Genomic DNA, 19,362 nt, shown 5'->3' on the forward strand with positions numbered 1-19,362 from the left:
TTTCTTCAGGACGGTTCCCTAACAGAGGCCAAGCTGGAACAAAGGGACACGCATTGGAAGTCTTAATGCCACGTTGTCCTCCGAAAGTGCATGTGTGTTTTGTAAACCTCGGCTGTTATATCGCATCCGCTTCGGTTGCCAGTATGACGGAGGCACCCCGCGAGTGATAGCAAAGGCTCCCTGGTGACCGTGACCGTCCCTGCCCCTGGGGACGCCCTGTGCTGGGACGTCCCTGTGCACCTGTAATGCGTGTCCTTACCCTGAGCTCGCAAGTAACACTTAAGGATATTTTTCTGTTAAAGTAAATAAGTGAACACTTAAAGTACAGTAGGATTCTATAAAGATCCATATACTATGTTTTTTTTTTTTTTTTAACTTTATTTTGAGTGAGAGAGAGAGAGAACGAGAGCAGGGGAGGGGCAGAGAGAGAGAGGGCCAGAGAGGGAATCCCAAGCAGGTTCCGCACATTCTCAAGCAGGCTCCTCACTGTCAACGCAGAGCCCGACGCGGGGCCCAAACTCACAAACTGTGAGATCGTGACCTGAGCCGAAATCAAAAGTGCGACGCTTAACCGACTGAGCCACCAAGACACCACCCAGGCTTCCCGTGCTGTATTTTCACCTAAGTGTTTTGTTGTGTGTGGGGAAAACTACAGTAAACACAGTATTTATATATATAAAATATATATGTATTGCGTACATATACTCGGATATCATATATATACGATGTATAATATCATATACATTATCTTGTTGAATCCTCACCCCGCCTTGAGGCCGATCCAACAATTACTCCTGCTTTACAGATGTGGACACGACAGTGTGCTGAAGGGTGTGCTAAATGGCTGTACCCAAAATGATGTGCCCGCATCCCACTCCTTGGGACTTGTAAATGGGACTTGATTTGGAAAACGGGCGTTTTGCACGCATGAGAAAGGTGAGGTCTTGAGCTAAGAAGATGGTCCTGGATTATTCGACGGGCCCTAACTCCAGTGACGAGCGTCCTTGTAAGAGGCACAGCGTGGAAAGGGCACAGAGAGGAGACGGCGATGCGAAGACGGAGGCGGAGCTTGGAGAGGGGTGGCTGCACGCCCAGGAATGCCAGCGGCCAGCGGCCACTGGAAGCTAGAAGGTGCAAGCAACAAATCCTCCCCCAGAGCCTCCCGGGAAAGCCTGACCCTGCCAACACCTTGATTTTCAACTCCCAGGCCCCAGGATGGTGGAAGAATAGATCCCAGTTGTTTTAAGGCACCAAGTTTCTGGCAAGTTGTCACGGCAGCCTCACGAAGCTCGCGTAGACACTGAGGCTTGGAGGCGTCGGGAGCATGTGCGGGCTCCCGCAGTATGTCGCATGCCCAGGGCCCTGGGCGGGGGGGGGGGCGGGGTTCGGGGAGGCAGAAGGAGAGTCGTAAGCCTCTAGCCCCGGAGAAACCCGCAGTGCCTCCCTGAGGACCGTGGTGGACTCTGTCCAGGGCACGCTCTGAGCGGGGTGCTGGTGACAAGCCTCATGAACAGAGACGTCACTCTACAGTGTGAGCACGGCAGTGGGGTGGGATGGTGGGGTGGCGGGATGGGTCCAAAGGGTTCTAGAGCCTGGGAAGCCAGCTGTGCTCAGCCCTGCCTCTGTGCAAGCCCCTCCTCACCGGTCCAGCAGGAGGGAGAGGGGGAAGGGCTTTCTCTCCCTCGGCACAGGCGATGACACCCGACACCTGGTGGCCCTGGCTGGGGAACACCACATGAGCTGGTCTAGAGGGCCAGAGAGGTGGGCCCCAGAGAGGGGCAAAGGGCTCGCACTCGGGTTCCAAGGGTCGGGGGGAGGTAGAAGGACCACTTCTGTGGCTTCCCAGACAGTCATTCAATCTCTGGGTCTCAGCTTGATTTTCTGTGAAATGGGCTGAATGATAAGGAGGCCAAAACGTGTTGGAGCGTCGCTGTAGCTAAGCCGGCGCTGATCCTTCTCTCCTTCATCCCCAGCAGCTCCATCATGAACTAGTTAACTGGCTTCTTCCTGTTTTATAGACAGAGAGGCTGTGATACAGAGACGTTCACCCGCAAGGTCAAGAGCTAGGGAAAAGGCCGAGCAGGATTTAAACCGTGCTCTTGACCCCATTCCAAGATCCTAGGAGGGCAACGAGTGAGGAGACGTGTCCAAACCACCCGGTGCATAGTTTGGCCCGGAACACCACTGTGGACCCCGAGGCCCTCTGCCTCGGTCACCTCCTGGATGTGTGCCTTGCCCTCAGCTCAGTGAGGTCTTCACGGAGCTGTGGTGGGGCCTCCACGTCGCCTGCCCCTGTGTGTGCGTGCATGTGACCGTCCCAGTTAACCTGTGCCGGTGGCATCTACCCCTCGCACTTAGGCAACCTCCCTGGGGCTCAGTGCACACCAGTGACGTGTTTGATGCTCAGGGGCATGGGCCCAGGGGTTAGGACCCTGGGGACCCTGGAAGAGAGGTTGATGCCTCAGGGGCAAGGAAGCCAGGGTGCCCGTTCCAGAAGCATGCTCTAAGACGGACGATGCAGGCTCTAGGCAGCCACATGAGGAGTATCAGAGAAGGGCCCTCTGAAGCGTGGGGCCCAGGGAAGGGGCCTTAGCTGCCCAGCTCTGAGCACTGTCCTGTGCCAGAAGCTCGATTTCTTCTGGGCTTCAGAGGGAGAGAGAGGTCTTCAAGTACCATCCCAACCCTCCAGAACCTTCCACTATATCTGGTGGCAAAGCAGGTCCTGCCTACAACTGCCTAGGGAGTTGGGCCAGTGTCGGCCTCTCCCTGTGGTCAGACCCTGAACCTGAGGCAGCCCAGGTAACAGGTGTTCCAGCTGTTCCTCTCACAGGCCAGCCCACTCCTCAGACGACAGCAGCTGTTGCCTACTATGTGCCCTGCTCCGAGCACCTACTATGTGCTTCCTACCGCGAGCACCTACTATGCGCCCGGGTTCAAGGTCTTCCTGTTCCCATTTCACAGATGGAGGGACAGCGCTCGCCAGATTTTGCCCAAGAGCTGACGCGTGGGGTGTCTCTTCTGGAGACCATGATTCAATAGCCTGTCTTCCCCAAAACGGTTTTATTATTAAAAAAAATACTTTGCATATTCCACTTAGAATAGTAGATATTTCATATCTTTTGCTTATTACAATGCACCGTGCTAAGCATCCATTATTTAACTGTGCACTGGGTGTAATCATTCTTCAGGTACTGGTATGCCAGCAATAATTTACATCCTATGTAAGGAGTCAGGATGGATCCTCTACCTGCGCAGAGAGAGCTGACAGTGGGGCAGAATATAATTGTTCCAAAAAGCCACACTTGATAGCTAATGAATGAGCAGTTGAGGATTAGAGATGGGGAGATCCACCGGCGTTTGTGAAAGGTAAATCAACAATTAGAAGAGGAATATGTTCTGTTGGCTGTCAGGGAAGATTTTCGCCGGGCAAACGGAAAAGATGATTTAGGCTCCAGGGTAATAACAGTGTCTGCTGCAGGTATGGGAGGAAATTCACACTCGTCGATGTGTTGGAGAAACTATTTTTAAGGAAACTTAGAAGAAATTCCTCCAGTGCCTTGAAGGTTTCACAAAAGAAATTGGGTGTGCTCGTGCATCGCCTGGCGAGCAGGTGCAGTGTGCCTCCTGGTGCGTCGGTGAAGGCTCAGCTCCGAGCAGCTCCCATCTCCTCTCTGAGACCAAGGGACGCAGGCTCTAAGGGGAGACTGCTTCCTGGGTGCTCTTGTTTTGGAAGCAGATGGGAATGATAATCCCAGTCACTGCTACGAGTGAGCACGGAGGGTCTTCTGGGATGCCGCGCATGACCTGTGATCTCCGTGATGGCGTGGGTGGGGAGGATGCTGAGGCTCAGGGGTTTAGGAACCTGGCCCGAGTCACAAGGCTGGAGTGAGGGGCGGCAGGCTGTCTGACCCCGTCACTGGGTCCTCCCTCTCTCCTGACCTGTGGGTGTTCAGACTCTGTGCAGAGGACAATGGGGCTCTGTGGAGGCATTTTAGGGGTTCTGCAAACACTGAACATTTTCCTGCCATGGAAGGAAAGAGTTAAGCTGCCTGAGCATTTGAATCTACTTTGATTTTACGTATCCGATCTATTACTATGGATCAAGTTCTCCTGTATACACCCAGGCACACGTGCACGAATTCATACACAACCGGTCACGGTGCGTATGCGTGTATGTATACGTGGAGTGTGTGTAGGTGTGTGTGAAGTGCGCGGTCCTGCTGACTGTGCCCGGGTCCCCACCCAGCTGGCGGCTGCAGGTGAGCGAACCCTCTGGCCTGCCCCCTAGTGCCAATGGCCGCCGCAGCCTAGACTCGCCTGGATTTCACTTCCCCGTTTCCCGAGTTCTATGCAAAGGCCCCACAGAGGCCAGTGAAGTTCAGACTTTGACTGAGAAAGCCCGTTCCTTAAATAAGGTGACATCCCGCTTTCCCCGCCTCCCCCGGTGGGGGCAAAGCATTTTTCAGACAAAGGAAGCAGCGGAGTGGTTTAAAAAATTTAACTTTGTTCATGACAAAGATCTCTACAGTCACATGGGACACTGACTGGCCTTCTTGGGGAGAAGCTAGTGACCGCCACTGTGCTGCTTCTTTGTTTCCTAGGCAATCGGGGACATGACCTCCATCATATTCCAGTGATGGAGCGGGCACTGAGAGCAGGGACCAGGCACGGCTCACGTTCATGGAGCATGTTCTGGGGACCTGTCTGGGTGCTACCTACTCTCCGTGCACCGTGTTGCTCTATCCGCCCCCACGCCCCCACGATTCAGGATTAATAGGCCTAGTTTTGAACCTGAGGCTTTGAGAGGTCTTACTTTCTATCGCCTCTTCTTTGGCCAGATTCGGACCCAGATTCTTAGGCATTCTGTTTACTCAGCCTCCCTGCTGGATTTGCCCAGGGCGCTTTTGACCCTGACTCTGCGTCGGAGACCTTGGTCGTCTGCTGCAAGTTGTTTTGTCTACCTCCTTTTCCCTGTTTTCAATTTCCTCTAAGTTGGTTATTCCAGGCTTACAGGAAAGCTGCAAGACTTCCCATATTCCCTTTATCAGAGTCCTCGATTGTTCGCATTTCCCAGCTTTTATCCTTTTCTTTCTTTTTCGCTCTCTCTTCCTCTCCTGTCTCTCTCTCTCATACACATACTATAATTATGTGTATCCACATGCATTTTACCTTCTCCAAACCATTTTAGAAAGAATTGCAGACATGATGCTCTTTTTCCCCTAAGTGCTTCAGCCCGTATGTTCTAGACGCAAGGACATTCACTTGCCTAAGCACGGGAATCAGCAAATAGGCAACAATCAGGAAATTGATATCCATACCGTGCTGTTATCTAATCCACAGGTTTTATTCCCATTTGGCCAACCATCTGAATAATGTCCTTCAGAGCAATAGAAAACTCCAGAGCACACATTGTCCTTCGTTCTCACGTGTGTCCAGCCTCCTTTAACAGGACAACCATGCCTCGGGCTTCCTTTGTGTCCATGACACTGACCTATTTGAGGACCACAGGCTGGTTACTTTGCAGCGTGTCCTCAGTGTGGGTTTGTCTGATGTTTTGTTCGGATTCGATTCGGGTAATGCATTACTGGCAGAAATACCACTGCAGGTGCTTTGTTCTTCTCAGCGGGTCCTATCAGGAGGCGCAGGATGTGGGTTTGTCCTGGGTCGGCCATCCTGACCTAGATCCCTCGGTTATAATGGTGTGGTCTCTCCATACTTAAGTTACACTTTTCCCTTCATAGTTCGTCAGTCGCTTATGGGGAGATGTTCTGAGACTGAATAACTATCCAGTTACCCCTCGATCGGTCATCTACTTGTTTTAGCATCCGCTGATGACTCTTGGTTGATTCAATTATTACCATTCTGAAGGTTGGCCAAAGGTATTTTATCTGATTCTGTTAATCCTTCTGCCTGAACTGTCTTTCTACTATAAGGAAGGGCTTTTCCCACTTTTCCATCCATTTCAATGTAGCTCATGGATTTTTATTACATCCAGTGTGTTAATGGTTCTCTGGCATTATTCATTTTGATGCTAAAATGGTCTCAGATGTGACCAGTGGGAGTCCTTTCAACCTGGCTTCTTTGTCCTCTTGATGTGTCTTCATCATTCTCTGGACACCTCCTTACTTTTTTGGCACAAGAAGATGTTCTAAGGCTCATCTTGTATTTTCCCTGTTCCAGACCTGGAAGCAACCATTTCTTTAAGGTGTCCTGTTTCTTTTAGTGGAAAATGGCAGATAGAAACCAAGATCTGGGTGATAGGTGTGCTCATCGCTACTGGGGTGTCATTGCTTCTAGACCCTCTGTATGTATCTATACGATATCTCTTTCCCCTTCTTTCTCCCCCTCCCTCCTTCTCCTCCTTCTCTTCCCCCTTTTTTTAACCATGTAGTGTTCCAATCGAACACTACAGGACTTAGTATATCTCCCCCCTCCTTTCCAATTCCGTAACTCTGTTCTCCAGCAATGACAAACCTGGTTCCAATTGTCCACAGTATATTCATTTGTTCAGTTAACAACTACCCGTAATTATTTTTGTCAGCTGTTTAAAGTTTACTTTTACGTTAATTTTAATTGCACATGTAATATATGAACATATTATTTTGGAAAAAATATAGGTAAAGTACATTTTTCCCTCCACACATCCCTCCTCGTCCCAGATCTAACCACAATTGTCAACCTCATCTGAACCCTTTATATGTCTACAGAAATTAGAATTGCAATGTTTCAAGTTATTTTCCCATAGACAGTTTCATGGTTTATACTCTGATTGTCAACGTGATTATCTATACAAAAAACCCCAACTTTTGGAGATTTTCGTGTCAGTATATATTCATTCATTTCAGCTCAATTTGAGATGCTGAACTGTAAGAGCAATAGTGTCTGAATGCTATGATTTTATTTATTTTCTTTAGTTATTCTGAGAAAGAGAGAGAGAGCACCAGCAGGGGAAGAGCAGAGAGAGAGAGAGGGAGAGAGAGAATCCCAAGCACATTCCATGCTGTCAGCACAGAGCCCAACGTGGGGCTCGGACTCATGTGCCATGAGATCATGACCTGAGCTGAAATCAAGAGTTGGATGCTTAACTGACTGAGCTACTCAGGTGCCCCCTTGACTATTATTCTAGCATGCCCAGTCTATCCCATGCGGTACCAAAAAAAAAAAGGACAGCCATCTCATGCCCATGTGCAAATATATCCCTAGAGTTACTGCAGAAAAGTGGAATTACTGCACCTTAAGGAATTCACATTTTGCAGTTAAATAAACATTGCAAACACCTTTCACAGTGGCTGCACTGGTGTCATACTACTTACAATAAATGTTGATGTCTTCTTGGATGTCCCCAGAGGGGGAATGGCCCTTGTCCCTCGGTCAAAGGCAGGAAATGCACTCTTGAGACTTCAGGTACCTTGAAGCCACAGGTATCTTGAAGCATTAGGCTGTGGACAGAGGCTCCACAGTTAGAGCAGGTGGCTGGCTGGGGTAATGGGTGTGTGTGTGAGAGGAGGGCTCTTTCAGATCATATAGTATAAGAACATAGTTTTCAGCTATAGCGTATATCTTACACACCCAGAGGCACTTGTCTCCAACAACAAAGACCTGCAGGAGTTTTTTTCTTCCTTTCTTCTTCCTTTCCTTTCCTTTCCTTTCCTTTCCTTTCCTTTCCTTTTCTTTCCTTTCTTTTCCTTTCCTTTCCTCTTTCTTTCTTTCTTTCTTTCCCTTTTCTTTCTTTCTTCTTTCTTTCTTTCCCTTTTCTTTCCTTCTTCTTTCTTCTTTCTTTCTTTCTTTCTTTCCTCTTTCTTTCTTTCTTTCTTTCTTTCTTTCTTTCTTCTTTCTTTTTCCTTTGCCTATTTTGCAGTTGGGTTAGAGGAGGTAATGGCAACTTGAAACCTTATCAGCACCAACAGTTCTTGTAAGAATGGCTTCTTGTTTCCTAGTCTAATTCACAGGAACAATGGCCCTTCTATTTGCCATTTTTTTTTTACAGGACTATTTCTTTTACAATTTTTTTAATGTTTATTTATTTTTGAGACAGAGAGATACACACACAGAGCACAAGCATCAGGGAGGGCAGAGAGAGAGGGAGACACAGAATCCGAAGCAGGTTCCAGGCTCTGAGCTGTCAGCACAGAGCCCAATGCAGGGTTCAAACCCATGATCCCTGAGATCATGACCCTGAGCCAAAGTCAGATGCTTAACCGACTGAGCCACCCAGGCACCCCCCCATATGACTATTTCTGCACAGCATATAATTGTAGCCACTCACACATCCAATGAGAAAGGGGAGGCAGGTTTTCCCATTTTGCAAGGTCACACAGCCTACATTGGAACCAGGACTCAAACCCAGACTTTCAGATTCCAATATTTAATTTAATTTAGTTTTTGAAGACTATTTTAAATAAGGTTTTCTTCTTTTCTGTTGACTCATAATAACTGAAACATAGAGAACGTAGGGAGAACAATTTTAAAATCACTTATAATCAACACTGTCATCCAGAGCTAACCACCATGAATATATTCTTATGTACTTTATACACATAACAAAATTATATAGGGTTTTTATATTGTAAGCATTTTTTAATTATTAACTTTTCTTGGTAAGAGTTCAAGTGTATTGTATTACACCCCATCACATGGATGGATCGTACTTTGGGTAATCATCCATAGTCGGATTTAGGTTAGTTTTATGTCGTCACTGTTATATATAAAGTTTCCAATACTATCCTTGAATGCAAATGTTTAACAAGAGCACTAAAAGTGGAGTGAAATAATGGACCAAAACTTTATACATGTTTAGGCTCTTAATATCTAAAAACCCAATTCTACTCCAACAAAAGACTACTTGGCAACCACTAAGGGGTGGTCACAGCCCTGTATGCTGCTGCCTTCACGTACGTCAAACATAAGAAATCATGATTGACTAGAGATACATCAAATTTCCAAATGCAGATGAGGAAAACAGAGCTGGCAAGGTGAAGTAAGCTTCCTAAGGTCACAGAGAGGGGATTCAGCTCTCATTCCCACTGCTCGATGAACATGAGTCAGCTGCTCCCCCGTATCATCTGCACATGCCTGCCCTTGGCAAACGAGGCATGGAGCCCCTGAGGATGGTGTCTTGTGTCAGTTGGACATGCTTCTGCCCCCATCACCTCCGCTTCTGCTATTTGAGATCATTCATCCCTTATGCAGGAAGCTGGATAGTCACCCCTGCGATACCAGCCTCCACCGCTCACCTCCCTCTGACCCGGCAACGTTCTGAGCATCCTATGATATAGGATATGATGCCTGATATGATGATTGGTGAGATACAGAGGGACCCAGTCTACGCAGCCTCACCCACGGGTGAGTGGATAGATGATAGGAGTGACTAAGGCAAAAATGTCACGGACTTGTTTTGAGAGATGTTTGTAAATGAGTAACAGTATAATCACGGGTTGAGTTAATGGCATATATTCCGAATACACTAGGTACCAAGGCTGTAACTGTGCTAAGATCAGACTAAGCACGTTAGGGTTGTGGTTCCTCTAAATGTAGTGAAGAACATTTGGTAATTGACCAATAGAAAGTACCATAATGTACTTCTTTTAGTCCACATAAAGGAAATAGCCATATAACTATATCTACATGAACATTCTTATCACTTTTATTGACGGCTTCAGAGAAGTTGGTTTTGAAGAGCTTTCTAGAAGAGGCAAATTTTAAGTGAAGATTTGAAAACCAGTGTGGCCGTGTGTGAAAGGAGACCACTGGCTACCTGAGTAGGTAAGTGAGGCAGTTAAAGAGTATGACCTAAAAGTTCCCTGGGAAATAAGATTGCCTGTGTAATTATGTGGGCTACATCCTTTGAATGATTGTCTACTTAGAGTCAGATAAGGTGGTACCACAGGGGAGATCACACAATGGAAGAAGAACACGTGGGTCCAATGAACCTCACAGGTTTCTGGAATAGCTCAACATTCTCCAAGCTTCCATGGTGATGAGTATCACTACCTTGGCAATTCTGATTCAGCTGGGTCAGAAGGGCACTTGGGAATGTATGTTCTAGCAAGCATTCCAGGAGATTCCTATTATCAGTTTGAGAGACACTTGACAACCAGTGAAGACAATTTTGAGCAGATCTTTTCAAACGCTGATGACCATAAAATCACCTCTGGATCTTGTGAAAGTGCACATTCTGAATCCGTACGTCTGGGCTGGGACCTGAACCTCTGCATTTCCTAGAAGCTATAAGCAGGTGATCTTGACGCTGCTCCTCTAAAGACTTCATTCTGAAAAGCAAGAATACAGATGAGGAGCCTCAAACAGGTGGCCCATGAGCTACATACGGTCATAGTTATGTTTACACCTTTTTCAAGTTTTACTGGCAATATTAAAAAATGGAAGAGTCCCACTTCTAAACCTTGATGAAGTAACTGGAACCACACTGGCTCTCTCACCATGAACAACTCGAAAACTAGACACAATATATGAAAACTCTTGTCAGGCAATACAAAATAGATGACATAAAGCAGTGATTCCTGAAAGAAGGGAAACTCAAAGAGATAAGCTCCCTGGTCACTTAGCCCTCTGCCTGGGGACAAGTTACAAACAGAGCACAGTAGGCTGGTATCTAAATGGCGCATAGCAGTCCTTCGAAGCGGAGCAGACACAGGTCAGAATTTGGGTCACCTCAAACACCTGGAGTCTGCACAGTAGAACCTCAGAGAAAGAGGACTGTGCATGTGTATGGGGGGTGCCGCCTAAGGTCATGACCAAGAGCCAGGCTGCACATGCATAGAGAAGATTACCCAGCGCTTATCAGAGAGAAATTGCTAAGGACGGAAATCAGGACAGAGAGCCTAGGGTTGAACAGTGATGGTACAAGAGCAGTCTTGTGTGGCGACTTGACCTTTCTACTTCCGCTCATCTTTGAGTATACGGTGGAGTCATTCAGAGGCTATATGATGTGTTGTATCACAACAGATTGATGCGGAATCAGATATGAGACTCTACTGTCTTTTATTTATTAAGTGAGAACACTACTCTGTAAAAATATTAAATCATGCCATTCTCTCATTAAAATTTCTCCTAAATATGGATTTTCCTTTAAGAATGTTATTCAGGTTGGGGCACCCAGGTAGCTCAGTCAGTTAAGCATCCGACTCTTGATTTGGGCTCGGGTCATGACCTCAGGGTTCATGAGATCAAGCCCTGCATTAGGCTCTGTGCTGCTTGGGATTCTCTTCCTGTCTCTCTGTCACTCACCCATTCGTGCTCCCTCTCTCTCTCAAAAAGAAATAAACTTAAAAAAAAAAGAATGTTATTCTTGTTTTACATCTATTTTTACATTCTATTTTAAACATCTAAAGGCCATCTCCCCCTCTCCTCTTCCTCTTCTTCCTCTACATGTCAATAAGTAAATCGATAGGTAAATATATTTAAGAAGTTCTCAGTTGTAATTTCTAATATAGTAAATGTCAATAGATATAGCTCCATTTCTTTGGAGTTCTTGGAATTTTTAAAAGGAATATTGAGATGAAACCTATGAGTATTACTACTTTTGCCAACATAGAGTTGCAGTCCCAGGTTGAGAAGATAATGATTATGGGCAGATCAAAATTTTGAGAATTAATGACTGAAAACTTAGCAAATTGGATAAAATGCAGTGACTTAAGTTAGAAAAGTTTAGTCAACCCTAAGAAAGATAAATATAAAGTAAACCATCAGAGTCAAGTTGCCTAAAACCAAAGCTAAGAAAATCTTGCAGGGCACCAGGTGGCTCAGTCAGTTAAGCATCTGACTCTTGGTTTTGGGTCAGGTCATGATCTCACAGTTCATGAGTTCGACCCCTACATCAGGCTCCACACTTGACAGTGCAGAGACCACTTGGGATTCTCTCTCACTTCCTCTCTCTCCATCCCTGCTGGGTTCTCTCTCTCTCTCTCTCTCTCTCTCAAAATATATAAAATAAACTTAAAAAGAATTATCAAAAAAAGAAAAGAAAAGAAAAGAAAATCTTGCAAGCAGCCAGATTAAAAAATATGCATTATGCGGCGCCTGGGTGGCTCAGTCGGTTAAGCGTCCGACTTCAGCTTAGGTCACGATCTCGCGGTCCCTGAGTTCGAGCCCCGCGTCGGGCTCTCGGCTGATGGCTCAGAGCCTGGAACCTTCTTCCGATTCTGTGTCTCCCTCTCTCTCTGCCCCTCCCCTGTTCATGCTCTGTCTCTCTCTCTGTCCCAAAAATAAATAAACGTTAAAAAATTTTTTTAAATAAATAAAAAAATAAAAAATAAAAAAATATGCGTTATGTACAGGGGAAAATTAAGAAGGAGAACTAACTGCTGACTTCACATCTCAAACAACAGAGACTAAGCCACAGTTGAATTATAGTTTTAAAATGTAAAAGAAAAAAAAATATTCTGTCAACTAAGATTTTATATCCATCAAAAATTACCTCCCCAAAGAGGATGAAATAAAGATATTCTCTAAAAAGCATAAGTTCTTAAAATGTATTGTTAGAATACCTGTACAATACAAAATGCTTAAAGATGTTATTCAGACTGAAGGGAATGCTATGAAATGTAAATTTAAATCTGCATGTAAAGAATAAATGGTACCATAGTTGGAAATGAACCTCTAAAATAAAGCCTATATTTTTTTCTTTTTATAATTTAAATTTCCTTAAAATAAAACAGATTATTTAAAACAAAAGTAATAACATAATAGAGTGTCATTTAACATATGTGAAGGAATAAAAGATAAGACAACTGCAGAAAGGGTATGAATAAATAAATGAAGTTACACTATTGTGAGGTTATTTTATTGTAATATAGGGAGTGTAAAGTATCAGATGTGAAGTATGAAACACAAAGAGCTATAATATTGACCCTAAATAGATACTGGTAATTTGTACATGCATCTTATTAACCTTGTATCAGCCACACACACACACAAAAAAAGGTCTCACTAAAAACCCAATAGAGAAAATAAAATGGATCCCTAAGATATGTGGTAAACCTAAAAGAATGCAATACATGACCAACAAAAAAGAAAAAAAAAAAGTAGACGAGATAAATGGAAATGGAATGGTAAAACGGCAGATTTAACCCTCAACTGATCCATAGTTACATCAAATGTGAATGTACTAAGCACTTCAATTAAAAGAAGGAGATTTTTGACTGGAATAAAAGCAAGAATCAATGACATGCCTTCAATAGAGATACGTTTTAAGTATAAAGAACAAGGCAGATTGAGGATGGAAAAGACAGACCACACAAACAGTAAACATAAGAAAGCTGGCATAGTTTTATGCGTATCAGGCAATTTGCTTTCAAGACAAAGAATATTATAAGAGGTAAAGAAAGACATAATAATTAAAGGAATAATTTACTAGGAAGATAGAATAATTTTATGTATGCCCTTAATCATAGAGCATGAAAATTCATACGGAAAAAAAATTAACAGAAATAAAGGGGGCAACGGACACATCCACAATCATGGAGACATTTAATATTCCTTTCTCAGTAATTGACAGAAATACACAAACTGTTGATAAAGATATAGAAGACCTAAGCAACAATATCCACAAACTTTATATAATTGACATTTATAGAAATATACCTAAGCACCTGGAGAATACATATTTTTTCGAATATACATGGATAGTCACTGAGATAGTTCATATTCTAGGTCCTAAAATAAGTGTCAACAAAATTTTTGAATATTTCAGTCTTACAGAGTCACTTTCTGACCATAACGAGATTAAATTAGAACGCAATAAAAATGTAATATCCAGAAAATCTCCAAATCTTTAGAAATACAATAACAATTTTCTTTAAAACATTTTTTAAAATATTTATTTACTTTTTAAGAGAGACAGAGCATGAGTGGGGAAAGGGACAGAGACAGAGACCCAGAATCCAAAGCAAGCTCCAGGCTCTGAGCTGTCAGCACAGAACTGGACTCAGGGCTCAAACTCACCAGCTGTGAGATCATGACCTGAGTTGAAGTTGGATGCTCAACTGACTGAGCCAACCAGACGTCCCTAAAAATAACAATTTTCTGAATAATTCATGTCAAAAAAATCCCAAGATAGGGGCACCTGAGTGGCTCAATTGGTTAAGTTTCCAACTTCGGCTCAGGTCATGATTTCATGGTTCGTGAGTTCAAGCCCCACATGGGGCTCTGTGCTGACAGCTCAGAGCCTGGATTCTGTGTCTCCCTCTCTCTGCCCCTCCCCTGTTTGCCCTCTGTCTCTGTGTCTCAAAAATAAATAAACATTAAAAAATTTGTTAAAAACAAACAAAAACCCAAAAATATCCCAAGATAAATTAAAAACATTTTGAATATAATGAAGATGGAAATATAACATGTAAAAATTTGTAAGGTGCAGCTAAAGCAATACTTAAAGTTTATACCTTTAAATGTCTATATTAGAAAAGAAACAAGGCTTAACCTCAATTATGTGTTTCCATTTTAGAAAGATAGAAAAGGGAAGTGAAACAAGCCGAACACAATAGAAGAAAAGAATTAATAGATACAAGAGCAGACATCAATGAACAAGAAACATACACACAGAAAATTAACAAAGCCCATAGGTGGTCCTTGGAAAAGATGAATAAAATCAATAAAATTTTAGCAGGAGGAATTGATGAAGAAAGAAAGAAGCCAAATTACCAATGTTGGAAATACAAATGAGGATATTAATACCTACCTTATGGAATATCAATACATGTCCAAAGTAATACACATCCCAAAGCGTAAGAAATAATAATAATAATGACGAATACTAAAGAATATAATAATAAGAAAATATTATGAAGAACTTTATGCCAATACATTTAACAGCTTACTGAAATGGACAACTGCCTTAAAAAACCACAATCTTATAAAACTTAATGAAGAGGAAATAACAAATTTGAATAATCCTATATATATTTAAAGAATTGGATTTATTAAAAAGAAATCCCACAACGATAATTCCATGTCACAGCAATTTGCTATTAAACTCTATCAACCATTTACAAAAGCAATAACATCAACATGGCACAAACTTTTCCCAAAAACATAGGAGGGACCACTTTCCAACAGGCGTTATGAGACCAACATAATCTTGATATCAAAAGCTGACAATGTCATTGGAAGGAGAGGAACTTGTAGACCAACATGTCTCATGAGCATACAAACAAAAATCCTCAACAAAACATCAGTGAACTGAATTCAGCAGTTTATAACAGGTATATGCTAGGATTATGAAGATATTTCAACCTTGAAGAAAAAAATCAATTCAAGAACACATCATAGTATAAAGCAGAAAAGTCACAAAATCATCTCAAATAGATGAGAAAAAGAAGTTAATGAAATATAAAACCCATTCGTAACAAAAACTATTAACAAATTGCAGATAGAAGGAAACTTTCTCAACCGGATGGTGGGGATCTATGAAAATCATAGAGCATCCATCATTCTTAATGGTTAAAGACTGAATGTTTTCACTGTAAGACTGGGAATGAGACAAAGACGTTTAATCCCATCATTTCTCTTCAATATTGTACTGGATGTCCTAGCTAGAGCAATAAGGCAAGAAAACCAAATAAAATACATAAATATTGAAACAGAAGAAAGAAAACATTATTTCTTAACAAATGACATGGTTTTTTGCATAAGAAATCCTAAGGAATTTATAAAAACCTACTAGATTCAAAACTTATTTAGCAAGGTTGCAGAATACCAGGTGAATATGCAAAATTAATTGTATTTATAGATAAGCAATAAAGATTTAGAAAGTAAGTTAAAGATAAAATACTTAGGAGTAAATTTTGTAAAAGCCATGTGAGATTTCTACATTGAAAAGTATAAAACATTACTGAAAGAAATTAAGGAAAATCTAAATTAATGGAAAGATATATCCTGTTAATGGATTGGAAGATTAGATAGTATTAAGACGTCTGTTTCCCCAAATTTATCTATAGATTCAATGAAATTCCAATCAAAATCTCAGCAGGCTTTTTCTTTTGTATAAATTAACAAATGATCCTAAAATTTATCTGAAAAGACAAAGGATCTAGAATAGCAAAACAATTTTTAAATGGAACAATGTTGGAGGACTCGCACTAATGGATTTCTGGGATGCTGTAGACACTAGGTGTTTGCGTGGAACAGAAGTAAACCACAATCCTTTCCCCACTTTGTTCTCAAGAAATAAATTGAAGTGGGTCATAGATTTGATCATAAATATTAAAACTATAAAACGTACAGAAGACAACGTATGAGAAAACTTTGCCTCTCGGGGCCAGGTAAATATTTATAAGGGCACAAAAAGCCTTAGTTAAAGAAAGAGGACAGACTATACTTCACTAAAATTAAAATTGTTTGCTTTTTATTTATTTTTAAAAAATTTTTTACATTGATTTATTTTTGAGAAACAGAGTGAGACGAAGCGTGAGCGGGGGAGGGGCAGAGAGAGAAGGAGACACAGAATCTGAAGCAGGCTCCAGGCTCTGAGCAAGCGGTCAGCAGAGAGCCTGATGCGGGGCTCGAACTCACAAACTATGAGATCATGACCTGAGCCTAAGTCGGACGCTCAACCGACTGAGCCACCCAGGTGCCCCAAATTGTTTGCTTTTTAAAAGACATTGACAAAGAAAGGAAATACCAAATCACAGACTGGGAAATATTATTTGCAACACATGTATCTGAAAAAGGACTTGTCTTCAGATTAAATAAAACTCTTTTTGAACTCAGTAATAGGCAAACCAATACTAAATAACAGGCAGAAGATTTGAACAAACAGTTCACAAAAGAAGATATACAGATGGCCCACGAGTACATGAAATGCTGCTCAGCACCAATAGTTATTAGGACAATGAAAATCAATAGGAGATACCACTCCCAAGAGAATCTTGAAATGACTAAAATTATGACTACGATGGCTAATGACTAAAATTAAAAAGATTGATGATACCAAGCGTCCATAAGAATGTTGAACGGCGGGAGCTCTCCTTTACTACTGGACCAGTGGGGTGAACTGGGGAGTGTAAATGGTTGTGCTCATTTTTGAAGACTGTTTGGCATCTTCTTATAAAAGTAAGCATACCCATGCCGAATCAGCAATTCCATTCCTAGGTTTTTACCCAAGAGAAATAAAAATACATGCTCATGAAAAGACTTGTCTAGAATTGTTCATAGCGGCTTTTTTGGTAATGTCTCAGATAGGGAGAGAATCCAAGAGGGGATGGTTAAATAATTATGACATACTTATGTGATGGAATACTATGCAGTCATAAAAAGGAACAAACTGTCACTACACATCACAGCATGGATGGATCTCCCAGACATTAAGTAGAGTGGAAGAAACTCAATAAATAAGAAAATGATTTGTAATGATTCCATTTGTTTCAAACTCCCAAATAGGCAATACTTATCTGTGGGAATGGAAACAAACCAGTGTCTGACTGGAGCTATGGTGGGGGTGAGGAGACCGATTTCAAGGTGCAGGAAGGAACATTCTGGGGAGACAAAAATGTTCTGTAACTTGATGAGGTTGCTGGTTGTCTGGGTGTATACTATGGTCAAACATCATTGAGCTCTACACAGAAATTGTGCACATTTTACTATTATAAACTGACCTGAATAAAATCCAGTTTTTAAGCTGGGGCATTTAAGATAAAAATCCGAGTTTCAAGGTTCTCTTGAAGAGCCAGACCTGGGCAGGCAACACTCAGGTAGAGCTAAGCCATGGCTCTTCCAGTAAGATAGCACAAGGGTCTCTCTGAAAGTCCCTGTGGGTCCCCTCCCATTCATGCTGCCACTCATGCTGCCATTTTTGCTCTCTGTTGAATGCTTTTAGGTCTCTGCTCTTAAAAAAAAAAAAGTTTGTTTATTCGTTCATTGATTTATTCCGCCAGCAATTGTTCGTCGTATATGTTGTGCATCCCCTGGATTGGCCATTTTTTTCTTCCTGAGATCAACCCCCCTCTTTGTTTGAGCTTCCGGGGACCGAGTGAACTTAACAGCATTACCATCAAGGCCATGCCCACAGACCCTCCCCCGAGCTTGCCTGTCTTTGGCTCAGGAGGCTAAGGCCCCATGTTTTGGCTTCTTTGGAATAAGGGAGAAAGGTCAAGAAGGAGGGAGGCGGGGTCACTCTCTTCTGACCATCTCTGCCTCCTGGGTCGTTTCCCCACCATCAGCTCTGGATGGAGGAGCGTGTGACAGAGGTCGAATTATAGAAAACCCAATCAGGGCCTATAAATCAGGGTCTGGAGTTAAAGAAAAGTGGGATTTTATAAAATGGATCATTATTGTATGGCTTTGGCTGTGTAAATCAGTCAGTTGTAGCTAAAGTGTGAAGTGAATGCCCTTAAATCAGAATATTTTCTTTAGAAATTCCTGGGCACGGCCTGTAAAGCTGCCGGAGGTTCCGTAAGCTCCGATTGGAGTTATGTAAATCCATTGCCTCCCCTATAAAGCAGTTGAATGTTTTAACTAAATCTAATTCTTAAAATAATGATTTCTGAATCAAAACTTTGCTGGGAAGATTTACAGGCAAGTTTTATAAATCAGCGGCAAGATATATAACTCAGATAGTGAGAAGTGCAGATTTATAAATCCAACTTGTAAATCAGGAGAAAAAACATCATGTTTTACACTAAATAATATTTTTACAAATGGCACCTCATACATCATGCAATTGCCACAAATCTTTCACACTGGAGTCAGGCTACATAATACACGGCTGAATCACAAAGGAAATTGAGGCCTGGGTGGTGATGTCGGGATGAAGACATGGGGTTTGGAAAAAATGCTCCACTGTCCCCTTCATCACTAGAGATGGGCGAGGGGCTCTGGAACCTGTCATTTCCCCCTGGAAGCCTGGTTGCTGCATGGCTGTGGGTGAATGTCATCCGTTTTATTTATTTATCTATAAATTGCAGACAATAATCCGTTTGCCACAGGATTGTTGTAGGGATTAAATGAGATAATATCTGTAAAGCAATGAGCTCAGTGTCTGGAAAATACTGAGCGCTTCATAAATGTTCGTTTTTATCTATGGATATATTATCAGATTCATTATTATTATTACTACTACTATTATTATTATTATTATTATTATTTTCAGTCTCCATCAATTTCTCATTCTAAGCCTTGTAAAAGAAGAAGCTTTGGGGAACTGGGGGTGTATTAGATTTGCTCATTCCAGGGCAGTGGAGCCTGGAAGCTGGCTGATGCCCTCCCTACCCAGAGGCCTTAGGCAGGACCGTTTTTCCCAGTATTCCCCAGTTTCTGGCTGCAAGAACTTCCCAGAAAAAGGGTCTTCGAGGCCATTTGTTGAGACTTGACTTCCATGCAGAATTTAAATGAAAGCTAATGTTTTTAAGAAGC

This window comes from Panthera pardus, unplaced genomic scaffold (assembly GCF_024362965.1).
Source record: "Panthera pardus isolate Hobbes unplaced genomic scaffold, ASM2436296v1 HiC_scaffold_18, whole genome shotgun sequence".
In the NCBI taxonomy this organism is placed as follows: Eukaryota; Metazoa; Chordata; class Mammalia; order Carnivora; family Felidae; genus Panthera; species Panthera pardus.